The sequence below is a fragment of the Calliopsis andreniformis genome, chromosome 10, assembly GCF_051401765.1.
Source record: "Calliopsis andreniformis isolate RMS-2024a chromosome 10, iyCalAndr_principal, whole genome shotgun sequence".
NCBI classification, from domain to species: Eukaryota; Metazoa; Arthropoda; class Insecta; order Hymenoptera; family Andrenidae; genus Calliopsis; species Calliopsis andreniformis.
In genome coordinates this window covers 13,130,298-13,141,039 of record NC_135071.1, presented here as the reverse complement: position 1 = coordinate 13,141,039, position 10,742 = coordinate 13,130,298, and the positions used below count along the sequence as shown (strand labels likewise).

The following is a 10,742-nucleotide window of genomic DNA, read 5'->3' as shown; positions in this document are numbered from 1 at the left end:
AAATAGGCCATCACTCTTATATCAATACTCTATTAAAAACTTTTTCCATCTACAAAATATGTTCGCCATACTTCGTAAAATTTCATATACTTTCCACAGTTCTTTAAGCTTAAACTCTTCAGCAACATTCACAGTCCATTACATATATCCCACTTCTTTCTAGAACCATATCCAAAAATTTCCCAATCAAAATCAATTAAACCCCCGAAAAACGCAACACTCCACAACCATCATCCACCCCAAAGCTCCTGCCCCTCAAAAAACCCAAACAATCCCAAAACCACCCAAGAACAAAACATAATCAAAATCCCCCTCAAACACTTCCAAAATTTCATCCCCTGAAACAGTCCCTAATTTTCCCCAAAAACCGTCTGGCCCACGGAGGTGCTAAATCAATTAGATACGCGACTGTCGGGCGAGCGCGTGCACACAGTCGCAGCTCCCCGTGCGTGTGCGCTGGTCCACGCTCGGTAGTGTCATTAATTAGCGGCCGCCGTGTCGCGGGAACGATCGAACGGTCGAACAATCACCCCCGTGCTTTCGACAGTCTCGAAAGCTCGTCCTCCCCTTCGCCATGGGGGCCCCGTGTCGCGGGTAACCGCGCGGCGGCCCCTGGAAGGAAAATCCCAAGAGATGAATGAATGACGGCGCGTCGGCTAGATACAGGACTGCTCGCGGCAAGGGCATAGGCCATGCGGCCCGTTGATTGGCCGGCCTTTGAAGGGGCAAGTACGGGCAGGGGCCGCGAGAGCGCGCGTCCCGCGCACTCGTGTTAGATCTCGATGGCGACCGAGATGTGTGGCCGAGAGAGCAGCCGCGAAATGCCCGTCGTCGGTTAGCGGGCCGATCTGTCGTCGATCTTTCGCCCCCGTCGTATCACGTTCCCTCGGCGCGGCCACGACTCGCGTCGCATGCATTCCGCGTGTCGGACCTGCCTCGTTCGCGCGGCGATACGGTGCCCTGTGTGTATTATCCCGTCGGGAGTGTGGTGCGTGTGTGCGTCGTGTCCAAGTGTCGAGAGTTCACGCCGAATCATCGTCGTTCCTGGGAGGGAGCGAGAGGGTAAGGACGAGAGAGAGAGCCGCGATGTGTCTGCGTTTCGGCTCGTGCAGCACACCGATCGAGAGTTGACATTCTCGGGCATGGAACGTCGGCCCCGCCGTAGGGACTCGCCACCGCGACACTAGCAAACACACAGCCACCGTCGGATAATACCGAGTAAGTCTCTTTCCTCTGTACCGCCGATTTCGTTTCTTAAAATCCTCCCTCTCGCTCGCCGTGACCCTCTCGTTGTCGCCGTCTCGCTCTGTTGCCGTCTCTACGTTCTGTCTATCCTTTTCACTCTCTCTCAGGCACACATAGGCACACATACAAACACTCTCTGTCTCTCTCGCTCCGTTCTTTCTGTTCCCGTTCAGCTACCTCCTTTGCCAGCTCCTTACCGACCGTCGTCTGTTCCTGTCGCAGGACCGCGTGATGTTTGGGCTCGGAGCGCAGCGCGAAAGTTGGACGAGAAAGAGAGAGCGAGAGAGAAAGAGAGAGAGAGAAAGAGAGAGAGAGAGAAAGAGAGAAAAAGAGGGAGAAGGTGTAACGGGCATCGATTCCCTCGTGCGTAACACCGAAAATCACTCGCTCCAAAATACACCGCGGTGTTTACACGGGTCCATCTTACTCCGTGGAGTCTTCCTTTTTCTCCTCATCCTCGATTTTTCCTCCCCTTTCCTCTCTCTCTCGCTCTCTCTCCCTCTCTCCGTTCGTTTGCTCTCGGTCCCTGTCTCTCGCCGCGTTCGCGGCATCTCTCTTCACCTTTTTCTTTCACCGGGATCAACTCTCTCTCCCCCCCCTTCTCGCCCTTTCCCACCATCCCTCCCTCCCTCTGTGTTCCCCCCTTTCCGCCGTCTCTCTCTTGCTCTTTCTCTTTCGCTCGGCTTCCAGCCGCGCGAGAGGAGCTTTGCGCGTCTCGGGGAACGTGTATTCACGAATCGAGCTCTCTTTCTTGACGTGCCCGCCGCCGAACGCAGCCGTGCGTTCCTCTTCCATCCTCCTCCGCCACGTCGTGCCGTCTCGTTCTCGCCAGCGAAGCCCGCGTTTCGCCGAGCTTTTCTGCTGCCAGTCGCCTGGAGTTTCGTTTCCTACGCTTCGTGCCCTACCTGCTCTTTTGCTCCCTCTCCTTCTTGCTCGGGCTCTTTTCCCTTGGTCTCTCTCTCTCTCTTTCTCTTTCTCGATCTCTCTCTGTCTCTCGATCTCTTTTCCCCTGCGCGAACCTCTTCGCGAGATCGTTCCGGTTCCACCACGCGTCCGTTTCGTTCTTTTCCTCCATATTTTCTGTCCCGTGACCCGACCCACCTCCCCTCGCTCGCTGCCCCTCCGCGACCGATACATGTGCTCTCTACGCCTTCGTCAAAACAATACACACATGTTGGATGGCCGAGCGTACGCTACGGCGATCGTGTATCTCGCGGCTGGGGTTTTATTAACACGTTCGCCGACGCTTTAATTTCGTTAAAAATTCGATCGCTTTGCCAGCGATCCCGCCTTTAAAGGAAATTGTTTTCAATTCGTTTTCGTGGTTCTTTTAAAGTGTTTTTCCTTGTTTGTTGACTGTCGCTAAAATTCTGCGCGTTATTGTTATACATGATTGTGTCACTTATCGTTATTCACGATCGTGGAAAAATTGTCACCCATATGTGGGCGACATGGCAGTCAACGTGTTGATTGAGGGCTCTGGGGAAGTAAGGAGTATCGCGTGTCTGGGGTTTTCGATGGTGGCACGACTTGAGGTACGCGATTCGTGGGTATTACTTTACTTTGGGGGACGGAACGCCGATTTTGATGAGGTTGAAGTAGGTTGTAGAAATCGCTGTTTTAAGCAAGTTTTTTCTGTGTGCAGAGAGTGAGTCTCGCTGCTGCATCACTTGAATTTTCTTTAAAATGTTTGTGGAACATGTTAAACAGGGAAAGATGTTTGAAACGAAAGTTGCTGGGTGTCGAAGGTATATTCCTTTTTGGTAGGCTTTTCTTGGTAGCAAACAGCTTTCGTTTGAAACATTTTCTTATTCGAGGAATAGTTTGCAAGAAAATTTAGGTTATACAGTTGCGAGATTCGTTCTGCGTGAACGCCACTCGAGCTTAGATTGTTAGATATTTGCAATAAACTATTGCTATTATGCGTTTGAATTCTGTCTATGAATACGTGAGCTTCCTTCGGATTCATGAAATGCGAAATTGAAACATAAAACATCCCCGAGGCAATGGAAGTTACAATAATGGATACTTACGTGTGAGGCTCATATTGTCATTATTGTAATTTCGATTGCCTGAGGAATGTTTTGTGCTTGGTTCACGCATTTGCCTTTGAAATCGCGGAAGGCCTAGGCTTAGTATATTTTAAATTATGCGCAATTTTTTTGTCTTTTGTGTTTAATATCCACGTAAGCGAAATTCAATGCAGTTAACCATCTAATTATATAAAAGCCATCGAAATCCATAAACAGATACTTTTTCGATGACTTTACCACTTTTTTACAAATATCTCGAAAACTAAGACCGAGCAGCAGTTATATTTTCATTTCATTGTATACCATTAATTAATAATTTTAGAAGTATCTATATGAATATTAACGCTGAATATCAGCTGTTATGAAGATTACAAGGTACTACACTTACAGAACTTAATATTCTTCATTAATATCTATGTAAGTGTTACAAAAATTCTTAATCATAAGCACACTTCGTGTACTTATCAAACGCAATCTGAAAGCCATAATAAACTCAGTATAATAAAAAATATATAGCCTCAATTAGAAGATTGAAGTAGATATTAAAGTCCTTTTTTCAATAAGAATTTCACAAAATATTGAAATTATTTTCAGTTGAAAAAATAATTAGCTGTATACATTTAAATCGAATATATTCAATATTATACGACGATCGTTATACCAATATGACACAAATAGACAGTATAGAAGTTACTAATATTCTTATATAAAAATGCCAATTTTAACCTTTTTTTATCTGTCACTGTACGTTCATTCAAGTTGATGTGAATTACTCTTTGTACGTATCGTGATTTCTTTTATGATCGACCTCTCGTCGAAATAAACAAGAGGAATAATTAAGACATCGTTAGGTGGTTGTTAAACTGATCGTTAAAGGTACGAGGAAGTCATTTAAAAAGAGAGAGGTTCGAGAAGGCGAATCTGATAGTGAAACTATGAATATATGCTATGAATTTAAGGTCAGTTTAACGTTATTAGCTTGGAACTATTTACACTAAATTTACGGTCCGTGTGACTAACACATGTTTTGAGAAGTACTGAGGAAATCTTTGCTTTTTTTTGTATTTATTTACCAATGCTTTAAATTAACCCTTTGACTAAAACGAATTTTATGTGCAGAACATAATTTATAACATCTTAAAACTAAAATATTTTTTGCAATGAATCGATCGTTAATGGGAATAATTTTCATTATGAGAACCACTGATCTGCACTTAAAATCCTTTTAAATTCAATACCAATGTTGGTCAGAATTTAATGAAAATTCGTGGCTCCTTTAATGGAATTAGTCATATTACATAATTAAGTAATCTGTGGAGAGCCCGCTCCAAAAAATTAAACAATAGAACCTGAAGGAAAGGTACATAGAACGAACCATGTTTTGGAGATATTTATTCTTCTATTTGTGAAACTCCATAAAATTCAGGTATAATTTATAGTGGAGTTGTTCCTCACCTAAAAATAAATAAAAACTGTGAAATACGTCTTTTTTACACGAGACTACCTTTTCGAGAAAATTTACTTTGAAAAACTGAGAGGCATACTGTACACTCAACAGAGGTCTTAGAGGTTCTCCACATATTTCCATAAAACAGTTTACACGTCCATGCAAATAATAATTCAACGTACTGTTAGTAACACGTTTAATCTTTTAACAAGTTATCGATCGGGTCCCCTCAATATTTACCAATAAAATTTTGTAATACACAATTACTAGAATGAAACATTAAATTGGTCCAACTTTTTACAATTATTGAATAAGGTACTTATTATTTATTCATGTTAATTAATAGCAAAGTTCAAATTTATTAAAATTACATATCTAATATATGTATAAGTGTATAGGATATTGAGTATAGTTGGAAAAATGATAACAATTTGTGCTGAGAACCACTGCGACTCTATCAGTGGTACCCACGCGCGGCAACTTTCAAAGCAGTTGTTCTAAAAAACGAAAGGCACAACGATCAAATTTTTCCTCAAACTTTTGTCGCGTTTCGCCATAAAAAATCGTCTTCCTTTTCCCCTGGTAAATCGTATTTACACGACAAACGAAGACGAAGTATTGTACAAATACAAAAAAAGTGGTGGACAAATTATTGCTGCAATTATCTAAAACAAAGGAAAAAGGATTTTCTATTCCTTGGAATAGAAGTTTTTATGTTTCTAGACCAGAATACCCCCTTAAATGAGTGTAACACTTTTTGTAAGTTACAAGATAACGATTCAAAGAAAGATAGATTAAATTTTATTTGTAATAAATAACCTTCTCAAGGTTAAAGTTACGTAAGAAATTATCTACACAGTCTAAGAATACACAATAAAATACAATATTTCTTTGATATAAACTCACAATGGCGCATTTGATTTTCGCACCTTTCATGGGCACTGAGTCTTCTGTTTTCACGTCTATTTTTTTTACTGTTCTAAGCTTTCAAAAAATCTAGAAAAATTCTAGGCTACTTACTGAAGCCTCTAGTTTAATATACCATCACTATTCGAATCAAATGTTCATCGAATTAACTAGAAAAGATAAAACTTCGCCAGAAGTTTACCAAAAAATCAGAATCCACCGTGACCAAAAAAGGAGCGTGCCCACGACAGTTAATCACATAATTATCAATCACCCTCAATCACAGTACTCCTTAAACTCCAAATCCCCCCATACAACTGTCCCGTCCCAAACATTCCGAACCCCCTCCATTCCTCGCGTCAGAATAAAATTATGCGAAACGGAAATCTACAAATCGACTAATTAGTACTTAAGCCATCATTACGAGCTGAACGAACAAACCATTATCCACTCGATGTTTCTATAATCCCTCCCTATTCCCAGCGTTTAACGATACAGCAACGTCTGCTCCAATATCTGAAGCACAATTTATACCACGAGTGTGACTCGTTATTACAACGCGAGGGGTTAAAGAAAAGAAACCGAGCAGACGGCAGCCACCAGGCTGGTCCATTCGGCTCCCATCGAAGCGATCGGATGTTTCGAAAAATCGGGCCACTCGAAGTATCGGGCCGGATAATCGCGTGCCTGGGCCCGGTTCGATGAAACGAGAGTTTTACTTTCGAGTACTCGGACAGCTCCGTTAATTAACGCGCCAGGGACGTGGCGAGGGAACGCCACGAAAGGAGGGGGAGGGCAGGGAGGTGGAGCTGCAGCGTTTGTACAAGACCAGGGTGGGGAGGGGACAGGGGCAGAATCGAAAAATAATATCCGTGCTCGTTTATCCGCGCGGCGGTGTTTCGATCGTACCCAGTCGCAATGCGTCTCGTTTGAGATGGTAATGGATGTTAATAACCAGCGGTGCAGGGAACCCGCGTACGTGGTAAACGCGATGGAGTTACACACGTTCCAGGGGGCGGGGAGGGTGAGTGGTGTGTCTGGTTGCGTGCACAACCTTGGCAGAGCGAATGGACGCCGGTGGTAGTTGATAGAAGGTGGAGGTGGTGACGAGATGACGGCGAGGGTTCAAGCAGAAAGGGAATAGAGTTCTGAAGCGGTCGCCTTTGATGTAGACACGCTTTATACTCCACGCCAATAAACCTTTACGGTTCTGCCGCCTTCGGGCTTTCTTAATATTGTCATCCTTACCCGCTAGCCCCTCCGCGCGACGGCCAACTTTGATTATTTTTCAATTCCTCCTCGCCTTTTGTTTCTCGCGGCGTCGCTGATCTCGCGGGACGACGGGCTGCGATTTTTTTTCGGGCTCCTCGGCGACGGGCGAAACGCTGGCACGGGAAGGGGTCCGAGTGACGAATACGTTTTATGGCGAGTCGCTGTTCTGTTTGCGATGGGAAATGGGTTTCGGTAGATACGGTAGTTGAAATGTTTGTTGTCAAGCGGGTTTTATAGAGCCTGCTTTTTTACATCCCTTCATTTGTGCAAATATGTACAGTGGCGGACAAAAGTTTGAGTAATAGGATGAAACATTGACGGTATCTGAATTGGTGTAACTTCGTGATAAGAATAGCGTAACTACCTTGCTGTAGCTATTGTAAAGGGTGAATCGTATACCTTTATAGTTCTAAATTGAATTTCCCTGATGATGATTCGACGTTGAGAAGCCAGGGGGTTTCTCGAAGAAGTTGTAAATATTCAAAAGGTTCTAGTTTTTGTAAAAAAATTTGTTTGCAATCCAAATCGTCGTGAATTTGTTGACTGAGGCCTCGACTTTACAATGAACCCATTAGGAGTCAGGATGTAGGATTTTTAGTTATCGTTTTATTAAAAGTGTTCTATTAATACAATAATACACAATTTATACACAACTGTAGATATTATTATAGGTACTGAAACGAGGAATGTATTTGTTATGATTCTATAATGAATTTGCCATTTTATGTAAAACTCAGAATGTATTAAGGGTGCCTAGAAATTGTTAGTCTTACCGGTTAAATATTTACTTATTATAAGTGTTTCTAAAAAATATTGTGAATTCAAAATTTGTATCATCCATGATGCTCATGGTGGTGAATTTATTAATGTACTTACATGAATATTCTTGGATCTTGTATGTCATACCTAAAATTATTTATGAATTTACCACATCTAATATAGAAAAAGAAATGTGTATCTTCACATACTAGTGTAGAAATGTGTAGAATCTCTACATATACAAATATATTTCTACTAGAAATACCTAATCTATAAAATTCTAGTGGATAAAAGACTTATAGATAAGTTGTATACCTAAGGGAAAATTTAAAACGAAGTGGATATGCTATAGAATAACATCAATTTCTGATACAGTATCAAAGAAAGCGTATTTAGACGGCTATTATTTCAGAGTAAATTAATCAATTTACTTAACTAATGAGATGAATTGGGGAAAGTAATTTACTTTTCACTTGAACGTGAAACTGAATGCAAGTAGATATTGCATTTCCAATCAAATGTAAAATATGTATCACTACTATGTTCGGTATTCATCGAGTCATTGAAATGAATTTGCAATACATTGACTTTAATTAAATATATAGCACAGGTGAATTCTGTTAATTGATGACCACAAAATACAAAATTGTAGGATATTCGCCAATTGACCTACGTATTGAATATTTTACACGTTGTACTTCAATTATAAAATCATTTGAAGATGCTCTTCTCTGGTTGACTTCGAAAATGGAGCGGGATAGTCAGAGATTCTTGCACAGTTTCTGTACAAAGTTTGTTTAGTCTAAAGTCAATTTACATCGTTTAAATTAATGATACTTAGTAACAAAGAAGAACTTAGTAATTATATCTAAGGTAGTAGACTCGATACTCGATCATTACCCAGCCAATCAATCACTTCAATAAATAAGAATTTAAAAGTATTTATTATTATATAATGAAATATCTAAACCTATTGTGTGACCAGTTTAAGAAAGTTCAAGTAACACTATCTTATTATTTATTCAAGTGATCGACTACCGTGTACTGATCGAGTACCAGGTCACCTACCTTGTGTATTTTACCTCCTACATAATAAAACGAACCTTCCTGCTCACAATCACTAACTCCCTCAGACACTCAGGAAGATAAAAACGTATTCTTCGGTATTAGACTAATTCACCCCTCACAGAAAAGAACGTGCTCGTTTATTGAATAATTGCACTCGATCCCGTCGAAAAGGGGGTCGCGAGCCCCCCTGGGTCCTCCGTCGGGTCCGACTCGTACTTTTAAAGCAAAACAACCCCATTCGTGCAATTATCGGCGATAAAGTGAAAGCTTTTGCCAGTCACTTTGAGCGCACGCACGGGGCGAGTCTCGCGCGCGGAGTAAGAGTTAAGAATAACAGAAGATGAAGGAACCGGGCGACGAAGGGACGTTAAACGGGGGCGAAAGCTTTGTAAAAGCCAAAGAACATCGATTTGGGGATCCCGTTGGCGTGGTATGGGGGAACCAAGGGGGATGGGAAGGTGGCACTCTTTGATATCAAAATGAGAGAACGCGAAGCTCCCCTGTGCTTTAACCACACCGGGAGCCACGTGGTATCAAACGGCACGATCACAGAACGGTGCCGCCCACTCTTCCGATCTTCGGTTCACGCTAGGGGATTCCCACAACTGTGCGCGCCACGACAACAGAGGGTGGCTCACGCGTTGCTCCCTTTTATACAGGGTGGCTCGCTTAACCCTATGACCTGGAATAACTCTTTAAATCCTCGTAATGTTAGGGAAGTGGCTTTTGTTTGATCTCGACCATCAATCGACTCGAACGATGACTCTGTTCTTCCGTAACATCGCCCCTTTACAGGAGCGAGCCCCGTCATTGGGGTGGGTTGTACATTAGCGAGTGTCTTTGGTTATCTCTGGTGTAGGGTTCGTGGGGAAGGTGAGAGGTCATGATTGATTCTTTTAGGAATGCATGGATTGAACCTTTCATTCGTCGGTTTCTTTGATATTCTTTTTACGTATTGGATGAGTATGGATGATCGCGGTAGCGTGTATTGTATTCCTCAGGGTTAACTATTTGCGTCGCGAGTCACAGGTTATTCTTACTTTTTATTGTAATCTTGTTTTAAATAGAATTCAAGAATGTTCCAGTTACACACATGCTAAGTATAAACATTTTTTGATAAATAATTATTGTTTTTGTGAAATATTAATATTTTATATAGTATTATGAGGAAGTGGAGTTTTTTATTGTTATCAGGACTTTAAAATATCTTCTGTATATAAAGTAGTAAATAAGGTGAAAGTTTTCTGAGTGTATTATATGGGTGAAAAAATTGTGGTGAATTTTCGTTATATTTTTTTTAAATTTCTGTATTCTTTACATCTAACATTATTTTTTGGACTATTTAATAAACAGAGCTGTTATTTACACAAAATTTGATTTTAATTCAAGTAGAGAATTCTGACAAGTAGTTTCATCCTCTAAATATTACAATAATACAAAGAATGAAGAGCGTAAATGCTGTGAATGCTGTAATGAAAACTGATTTTTTATTTCGAATCGCCAACATAAGAGAACTCATGTTAGAATCTGGACGTGGTTCCGGTGTTTAAAATAGAAAAACTGAACAATATCATTTGATAACAAATCCAAATGACGTTATCTTTTATCTCGCAGACGAATGAGTAATAGCAGTCTTTTATATAGAAGCACTTTCTGCAGCCAAAGTAGAAGGGTCTCCCATTCAGATTTAAGCTCATTCAACCCCACATGTGTAACTAGATTTAAACCAAATTCAAAATGAAAAATATGAGGAATGATATCATCTGTAGACTTCTCTGCTCTTTCAAAAATTACTATAGGATTAATTAATTAAAGTGCTTCTTGAAGCAAATTTTTGAAAGCTAAAATCTTCAATACTACAGAATGAAGTTACGTGCCTATGTCAGAAGATAAAATTGAGGAAGTAATTATAGCTGGTGACCCTGTTTACTATCTAGGTCTGTCTATCGATTCAAAATTAAAAAGCAAGGATATCACATAGCATAATACCTATGTGTATTTAAAGGTATGGA

The 10,742-nt window shown here is 41.1% G+C and overlaps 1 protein-coding gene across 3 annotated transcripts in view; it reads left to right on the top strand.

The window, feature by feature from the left end:
* The first annotated feature begins 693 nt into the window (after positions 1-693).
* Axn (protein axin) overlaps positions 694-10,742 on the top strand; it is a 32,454-nt gene continuing 22,405 nt past the window's right edge. The window contains exon 1 of one of the 3 annotated variants that reach the window (XM_076387516.1): positions 694-1,218. The gene's annotated coding sequence lies outside the window, so the exon portion shown is untranslated. The remainder of the gene's footprint in view (positions 1,219-10,742) is intronic. The other 2 variants (XM_076387515.1, XM_076387517.1) reach the window with 2 other exon arrangements.